The 9,382-nt window shown below is 47.6% G+C and overlaps 1 long non-coding RNA gene across 1 annotated transcript; it reads left to right on the forward strand.

Annotated features, from left to right (window-relative positions):
* The first annotated feature begins 2,926 nt into the window (after positions 1–2,926).
* Positions 2,927–7,602, forward strand: LOC147996942 (uncharacterized). Its single transcript, XR_015652404.1, has 2 exons — positions 2,927–3,242; positions 4,213–7,602. It is a non-coding gene; the product is annotated as an uncharacterized LOC147996942 (long non-coding RNA).
* The last annotated feature ends 1,780 nt before the right edge of the window (positions 7,603–9,382 follow it).

Consider the following 9,382-nt stretch of genomic DNA (forward strand, 5'->3'; position numbering starts at 1 on the left):
TGGTGACAACGGGTGCTGATGGCTTGCAGCAGGCAGAGCTGCCGGCAGGGCTGGATGACCATCTTCCTAAAGCACACACTGTTTGGACACTTTGGCAACTCAGGTACAGCCAGAGGATGGGTCCCTGAACCCGGCTGCATCCACCCAGTGGAGCGGACCCTCCCAGTCCAAATGGGCCCTTTTCACCTGGACCAGTGGACCATCACCCTGAAGAGTCTTCCCAGAAAACTCTGTCCAGATGTCTCAATTTTCCTCCATTCTCTCTGCTTGGAAGATTTCCTCACCTGTAGGGTTGAAAAGCCCCTAAACAGGCAGGGCTGACATTTAGTAGCACCAGGAAAGCAACATTTCCAGGACATAGTAAGTTAAGTGCTCCCTGTCTGCCACCAGTGCCCCAGCTCCCCACAGTGAGGCACTGAAGAGTTCCTGTCTGACGGGGGTGTCAGCTCCAGAGCCTGTGTCTGTCCTCATTCAACGCTTAGTCAGTGTTAAAGGTGGGGTGTTTTTTGGTTCCTCAGCCTGCAGCTCTGGGGAAGAGGCTGAGTGTGGCAGGGTCAGCCTGAAAGGCTCAGAAGCTAGACCCAGAGCTGCTTGCCTTTGGGCAGAGGGCCTGGATATTGGGGAGGGGTTGGGGTAGAAGTTTGCCCTTTCTTTCTGGCTATTTTGATCATGTGCTTGTATTGCTGGGAGAAAAAAAGAAAAAGAAACTTCTTGAAAAAGATAAGAGGTGGAAAAAAAACCACCTACACTCTGGAAGAACCATTTATCAACAGCAGATCACTGGTAGCTTGCATCAGCACTGTGGACATTTTATATATCACCGATTAATTCATCGTGTGTGTGTGTGTGTGTGTGTGTGTGTGTGTGTGTGTGTGTGTGTTGTCATCGACCCTGTTCTATCGCTGTGACCATGGCAACTATTATAAAAGAAAACATTTAATGGAGGCTTTTAGTCCGTTATCATCATGGCAGGGAGCATGGTGGAAGAAGGCAGGCTTGGTGATGGAGAAGTAGCTGAGAGCCACATCCTATCTTCAAGGAGAGAGAGAGAGAGAGAGAGAGAGAGAGAGAGAGAGAGAGAGAGAGAGACAGACTAGGCCTGACATGGGCTTTTGAAACTTCAAAGTCCACCCCCAGTGACACATTTCCTCAAACAAGGCCACACCTCCTAGTCCTTCTAATTTTATCGAAGAGTTTCACTCTTTGGTGATTAAGCATTCAACTCTATGAGCCTATGGGGACCATTCTTATTCAACCACCACAAGTATGTTCTATGTCTGTGTATGTTTATGTGTATTTGCGTGAAGGAAGAAGGCCAGGATCAACCTATGATGTCATGCCTCAGGACCATCCACTTTATTTTTTGAGACAGGATATCCCTCTGGGACCTGGGGCTCAGCAAGTAGGCGAGGCTGACTGGCCAGTGGTTCCCAGGAATCCTCTTGTCTCTGCTTTTCCAGCATGGGGGTTACAGGAACATGACACCATATGTTGAAACTCAAACTCAGAGCTGTGTGTGTGTGTGTGTGTGTGTGTGTGTGTGTGTGTGTAACACTTTACCAACAGAGCCATTTCTACAGCCTTCTTATTTACCTTTAATTCTTATTAAAAGCTGGAAGTGGTGGTGCATGCCTGCATACCGAGTACTTGAAGGCTGAGGCAGAAGGGTTGCTGTGAGTTTAAAGCCAACCTGTGAGATCCCATCTCAAAAAAATCTACATAATAACACCAGCAACACCAGAAACACCAGCAGTAATGTGGTTTGAGTGAAAACGGCTCCCATAGACTCACAGGGAACAACATTATTGGAAGCATGGCCTTGTTGGGGTAGGTGTGGCCTTCTTGGAGGAAGTATGTCACAGGGGGTGGGCTTTGAGGTCTCAGAAGCTCAAGGTAGGCCCAGTGTCACTCTTCCTTCTGCTTGCTGATCCAGATTACATCTCGTATCCTTCTTTAGCATCATGTTTGCCTGTGTGCTGCCATGTTTCCAGTTATAATAATGGACTAAGCTTCTAAAACTGTAAGCCAGCCCCAATTACACATTTCCTTATTAAGAGTTGCCATGGTCGGCGTGTCTCTTCACAGCAGTAGAAACTCTAAGACTAATGATGATGATGATTGACGATGGTGGTGGTGGTGGTGGTAGTAATTTCCCACTACAATCATGAATAACCAATTTCTTGGCTTTGGTACCAAAATTTCTATATTCCTGGAAACTCATCAGCTTTAGGCCAACCAAACAGTTGATGGCCACATACTGTCAACCTGAGATATAGTTAGCCAAAGGCATCCTATGGAGTAGAAGCTTGCTAAGAGCCAGGGGGCTGGCTAATGGTAGATACAGTTAGTTAAGTACATGGTTTGTCAGTGGGTGCAGTTGGTTAGGGGCGATGAAGCTATTAAAATTAATAGTAGAACCCGGGCTTAGTAACACTGACTGTTGAAGAATCCAGCACTCTGAGGTTGAGGAGATGGCTCAGTGGTTAAAATGCTTGCTGTACAAGTAGGGGGACTGGAGTTTGAGTTCTCCAACCCCATATAAATGGTGGATATGCCAGAGATAGGGGATTCCCCAGAGACAGCTGATTAGCTAGAGTAGCCATGTTGTTGAACTCTGGGTTTGACTGAGAGACCTTGCCTCAATGAATAAGGTTATAGAGCCATAGAGGACGATCCTGACATCAATCTGGGGCCACCACATGCACAGGCACCCTCATGTATGCCCACGTGTGCAAACATACATACACGAAATGGAAAAATAGATAAAAGCGTACTCCCACAACCAAGAACCCTGACCCTCCTTCCCCACTCCACATCGTATCAACTCTAAGAGATGACTGCTGTTCAACCCTGTGTTTACAGCAGGAATCTTGGCTCCGGTATAGCTAAATACCCTTCCCAAGGTCACACTGTGAGTTAGTTTTGTGCTTCCCACGGCCGAGAGTCAGAATAGATTTATGCCACAGCAGGGACCCATTAGGAGATCTGCCAGTTGGCTTAGGATCATGGCTGGCATCTCCTGGAGGAGGAGGCTGGCTGGCATAGGCCAATGGGTATCTGGGGCCCGGGCCTGAGCCTAGGGCTAGGGGCTGCTTCTTAGAATTTACACTCAGCAGCGGGGGAGTGAGGCGGTGGCGGTGGAGATGATGGCGGCGGCAGCGGCGGCGGTGGCGGCGCAGCCTGAGGCAAAGCAAGCTACACAAACTTTCTGAGGATGCTTTGGACTTAATCCCAGCAGCTTGGTAAGATAAATAAGATAAAGCTGGTGTGCCTCTAAGGTTGGGCGATCCTGTTGCTACTACACTTGAAATATTCATGAGAGGGGAAGGATGGGAAGACAGCTCTAGAAACATATTCTGCTTTGAAAAGATGGAATTCAAAGGCATGAAAAATGAATTTCGGGAAATTAATGTTGGGGTGGGGAGAAGGGGTGGGCCGATGGGGTGAGGAGAAGGAGTAGGCATAATTATTGCCCAGAAGCAACAAGGAAGGATCTGGGTGGGTGTGTATCGGACTGGGCTGCGCTCAGAATTTTCCATCAGGCCTGGAATATTTGAAATGTCAGTCGTCTCATACATCACTGCAAGTCAACCCTTGGCTGCATAATGGATGATTCTTGTGAGGATTAAAAAGTATAGTGCGCTGGCAGGTGCATGGACTGGGGAGGGTGCGGTGGGGCGGGGCAGGGGAGATGATGGACGGGAAGGCTGAGCAGTGAACTCACTCCTGTATCTTGAATGTAAGGCTTCTGTGTACATGTGTGTGGGTGCTTCAGGTGCCTCCAGCCCGTTCCAGTTTGCTTTCTGTTGTGGTTTCAGTTGCTGGGACAGAGCAGTGACAAACACCAGTGTGGAGAGGAAAGGGCTTATTTGGTATACGTGTTATCATCTACCATCGAGGGACAACTAGACAGGAACTCGAGGAAGGCGTCTGTAGGCAGGGAGTGAAAGCAAAGGCCATGGAGGATGCATGCTTGCTGGCTTATTTGTAGGCTCACGTTCAGCCACCTTCCTTATACAGCCCAGGCTCATGGTGGGCTGTGCTTGCCTGCATCAATTAGCAATTAAGAGAATACTCCACAGATATGCCCACAGATGGAGGTCATTGCTCAACTGGGGTCCCTTCTTCCCAGGCATGTCAAGTTGACAACCCGAATTACCAACGCAGAGGCTACTCCTCTAGTGTTTTGTTTTTTTGTTTTGTTTTGAACAGGGTCTCTCACTGGCTGGGAAATGGCTGATGGTTCTAGGCTGGCTGGAGCAGTGAGTTCCAGGCATCCTCCTGCCTCCACCTTGACTTTTGAATGTGGGTTCTGTCCCTGCGATTCCTCGGTAGCACTTTGTTGAGTGGGCCACTCTCTAAACCTGGCTTTGCTGGACACGTCTTACATCTCTCCAAGCTCAGCTTCTCCCCTTGCGAAAGGCTCTCAGGCTGGACGGCACCTCCATCAACCTTGCAGCAGAGTTCATGACTGTGATGGTGGCTCTTCATTGTCAACCTGACCACGTGTGGAGTTAACGAACAACCAAGTGACTGGGTACTCCTGTGAGGGCTTTTTCCTCCCCCTTAATTAAATAATTTGAAGGGAGGAGGCCCATTTTAAATCCTGATCTTTGAGAAGGGAAGATCCACATTTTATTCTTGTTGTTTTGTTTTGTTTTTTTTGAGACAGGGTTTCTTTATGTAGCCTTAGCTATCCTGGAACTCATTACTCTGTAGTCCAGGCTAGCCTCAAACTGGAACTCACAGAGATCTACCTGCCTCTACTTCCCAAGTGCTGGAATTACAGGCATGTGTCATTGTGCCCACCATGATTTAGATCTTTTGAGATGGGAAGTCCACCTTTAATCCGGGCCACACCTTCTGTCTGCAGCCTATATAAAGAACATGGAAAAAGGAAGCCTGCCCTCTCTTTCCCTGCTTGCTCTTACACTCCCTGCCTTTATTGCCGTTACAGCCCAAGTAAGCTTTGGGATTCTAGCACATACTGAAGACCAACTGAGACATCCAGCCCTGTGGACTGAACAAAGGCTAGATTCTTGAACCTTCCATTGGTAAGTAGCCATTGTTGGACTAGCTGAACCCTAGCCTGTAGGCCATTTTAATAAATCCCCTTTACACACACACACACACACACACACACACACACACACACACACTCATTCTGTTCTCTCCTGTTCCTCCAGAAAACCCTGACTAATAAAATAATGTACTTTGAAGCTGAGAGTGTCTTTGGAAAAATGGTCAATCATGCTGGGGATGGGGGAGGGAATATAGATAGTTTGCTTTGATTAATGGCAGCTGTTAGGAAAGTCACTCATTTCTACAGCATGAATTGAGGCCAGTAGGGTTTGGCCTCTCTTTAAGGCAAGTCTTTGCAGTGTCAAACAGGTACAGTCATTCTTGAAAGCGGTGGTGTCAAAGCAAATGAAATGTACACATATGTCTCAGACCAGCAGCCTGAATCACCTGGGTGTGGATAAACTCGTGAACTGTAGCTCCTTCCAGAGCTCTCCCCGGTTAGCCACATGCAGGGCGAGGCCTGAATAACAACGCTTCTGCTTCAGCACAGATGCTCAGGGCAGTGAGCTGTGGACACGGGTGCGCTGGCCAGCTGTTGTCAGCTTGGCACACACTAACGACACGTAAGAAGAGGGAAACTTGATTGAGGAATTGTCTCCATCAGATTGGCTTGTGGTCATGTCCGAGGCATTTAGAAGGATGAACTCCAGAGGGCCCAGCTCAATCTGGATATTGCCATTGCTGGCACATGGTCCTGGGGTATATAAGGAAGCAGGCTGAGCAAGTCAAGAGGATCAGGCCAGTAAACAGTATTGCTGGGCTCTGCTTCAGTTCCTGCCTTGACTTCCCTCAGCGATGGACTAACTTTGACAGGGAAATCTAAGATGAAATGAACCCTTTTTCTTCAAGTAGGTTTTGGTCAGTGTTTTATCATATATTTCAACCAATAGAATACATGCATGCATACATGTTTGCATGAATGCATGCATGCACACGTGCATGTACAGTCTGGGCTGGCATGCCTAGGAATCTGTTCGCCTCTCAGAGTTGAGATTATAAGTCCAGGCTACCATGTTCCCCCCCTCTCTCCCTCTCTCTGTCTCCTCCTCCTTCTCCCTCCTTTCTCCCCTCCCTCTCCCTCCCCCACCTCCTTCTCTTTTAAGGCAGGGGTTCTAAGCACTGAACTCAGGTCCTCACAATTACAGGGCAAACACTTCACTGAACTATTTCTCCTGCTCTTTGTTTTTAACAACTATGTGTGATTGCTTTCCTGAAGCTAAACACAAACGCGGTGTTTTGGACAACAGTCAGAAGTGGACAAGGTTTTCTGCTTTCATGTTCAATTATGTCACAACTAGTGTGACTTCTTGTCCTGATTTGTCCAGGTCTGGGCAGTTCCCTGGAGTGTGGTGCTTTAAGCACCTGAGAGGGGAAGACTGGCTGATCACTCTTGTATCATCCAGACTCTAAGCGTGCCCACTTGTGGCTTGATTGCCATAGTCAGGGTACTGAGCACATAGTTTGCACAAATCACTGATGATAGATGGCCCAAATCCCAGATCTAGCTTCCTCTCTCCCCTGTAGTGCCTAGGGGCTGGGGCCAAGTTTCTCTGTTCTGAAAATATTTATCTGCGAGGCCAGAGATGTCCAACCTTTTAACAGCTTGACATAGTGCTGTTATGAACAGATGCCATGGGCTGTTTTCATGATTATTCTGGGATACTTGTAGCCTGTAGACGGGAGGTTAGGCATGCCTGTGTAAGGCTCTAAGTTGAGTCAGACACCACACAAGTAGACCGGCATTCATCCTGAGAGAATTTCTGAAGTTCATCTGAGGCATAAGTGAGTCAGAGTTGGCGAGATAGAAGGCAAAAATCTCCAAGGTTCGGTGTCCACACATGAGATGTCCATCTGACCTTGGGCATACCACTTCATCTGTCTGATCCTGGGTGTCCTCATCCATACTTCAAATGGGAGAGGGAGCTCTGGAGGAAAATGTCCAGCACAGGGACCCGGTTGTTGGCAGTAGAGTCAGGATGCAAAGCCACACTTGTGTGACTCCAAAGTTCACACTCAGCTGCTCTGCAATGCTGGCTCCTTCACCTATTTCTGAGGAGATGCAGAGATGAAGAGACAAACCAATTAGGAACTCCAAACCAGGAGGTGGTCATGAAGGCAGTGCAGAAAGTGTTTGCAGAAGCATCTCTTCACTACTGACATCCTGACAGCACCTCTGACTCGGGGCACTTGCTGGACTCAGCCTCAGGCTGCCAACTGCCCTGAAGCTTCCCCGGCAGAATGCATTTGATGTGATCAGCAGGCCTGATACCTAGCGCAGGCCCCAGGAGCTTCCCTTCTTCATGGAGAAGTGAAACTAGAATCTTCTAAGGGCAGCTGGCCTGTCATCTGAGTCTCACTGTGGAGTGGCAGGAAGGAGTCGGCTGGCTCAGAGAACCTGTGGCTTTGGCACCTGCTGGAGTCTTTGATCTGTTGTGGTACACTGCCAAGGAGAGCAGAGACTAGTTTTCTTGGCTCTCCCTCTCTTGTCATTTTAAGAATAAAAGTGACTATCTCTCCTCACCCTGTATTCCTCCTTTTTTTTCCCCTCCCCACAGCTAGTGACTACATTATTCAAAGCACAAGGAAGAGGGCCAGAAAGTATATTCAGTAAACCTTATGGAAGGCACACATCAGTGTGTGCTAGGTTTTATGCTGAACCGATCATATATAGGATTTCCCTTAACTCTCACAATAACCTTAAAGGTAGCATTCTTTTTATTCACATGTCACATATAAAAGTGCCCCGAAAGGCCAAGTAACTTACACACACACACACACACACACACACACACACACACACACACATCCCCCAAAATGCAAATTTAGTTCCGTCTCTCTCCAAACACTATACCGTTGTCTTGTACTGTTTCCTATGTAGGAACATGGTTTCAGCATTTAGATATGCATACATGCACCTTCTGTAACATACCTACAATATGCCTCCTGGGTTATATGCACATATATACTGTGTACACATAGTTCTGTTTGCATGTGCCCGTCACCTATTGCTGTGCAAAAACAAGCCCCCACAGCTGCAGTGAGCTACACATATGAGTACTTACGTCTCATGCCTCAGTCTGAGGTTAGCTCTGGAGGATTGATTAGGTTGTGACCAAGCTCAGGTTCAAACTCTTGCACTTGCTTGCGATGCTCAAATTGGAGCGACAGTGAGTTCTTAGCAGCTTTAGAAGGGTGAGTAGAGTCACTTGGTGCCATCCCGGCTGGGCTGAATATGGGGCTACTTTCCCCCCTCATTTTGTTGGCAAAAACCGGTCTGACAGTTAATGGGAAAGAACCTCTGCTCCTTTCACAGTGGAGGGAACGAACACCTTCTGCCTGGTAATGGCGGCCATCAATAGACAATTGCTTGCAAGGATTTGGATAAAGGTAACTGTTGCATGCTGCTGGGGTGAGGGTTTGAATGAGACCATCCACACTGGAAATCATTATGGAGCTTCATTGAAACAAACAAACAAACAAACAAACAAACAAACAAGACCTAGATATGGCATGGGGCCCGCCCTTCTGCTCCTGGGTATAAAGAACTCCGAATGGCTTGCAGAGACAATTCATGTGCACACGTGTGCCACAGCACTGTGCACCGTGGCTGAGCTGTGGAGCCAACTAGGTCTCTGCAGAGGATCAGATGATTGCAATGTGGTCTACAGACACACTGGATCTTTTCAGCCACAAAGATGAATGAAGTTACATCATTCTCAGGGAAATGTATGCCGCCCGAGAGCATCATATTAGATGGATTAAACCTGTCTCAGGAAAGCAAATATTAAATGTTTTCTCTTGTTTGTGGGTCCAAGATTTTATCTAGATACATAAACCTTATGTGTACAGACGGCATCAGAATAGAATGAAACTATTCTGGGTCCAAGGGGACTGATGGGGGGAGGGAGGGAGAAAGAAGGGGATAGCGGGATGCAGGGGTGGGGGTTATGCTCAAAGCACACGATATTTTTCTATGAAATGGCTGTATGTAACCCAGTCTAATAAAACAATCCAGACAAAACCACAATAAAACAATACTGTGGCTTGTCACATTTTCAGGGTGTCAGGTTGTACTTGAGCGATTTGCTCCTGTGAACCCAGATCTGATGAATTTCTTTATGTGCCTCTACTGAGTACTGATTATCTTATTGGAAAAGTGGGGTTTAAGATGACTGGCTTGTGCTGACAATCAGCTTTGAGCTGAGCACACACTCGGAGCGTCCCCATGTGGTAAAGAGGGGCAACATCTTGAACTGTGCAGCTACCAATGTCACCTGTGATCTCACGAACCCCTCACGAG

The sequence above is a fragment of the Rattus norvegicus genome, chromosome 1, assembly GCF_021556685.1.
Source record: "Rattus norvegicus strain SHRSP/BbbUtx chromosome 1, alternate assembly SHRSP_T2T, whole genome shotgun sequence".
In the NCBI taxonomy this organism is placed as follows: Eukaryota; Metazoa; Chordata; class Mammalia; order Rodentia; family Muridae; genus Rattus; species Rattus norvegicus.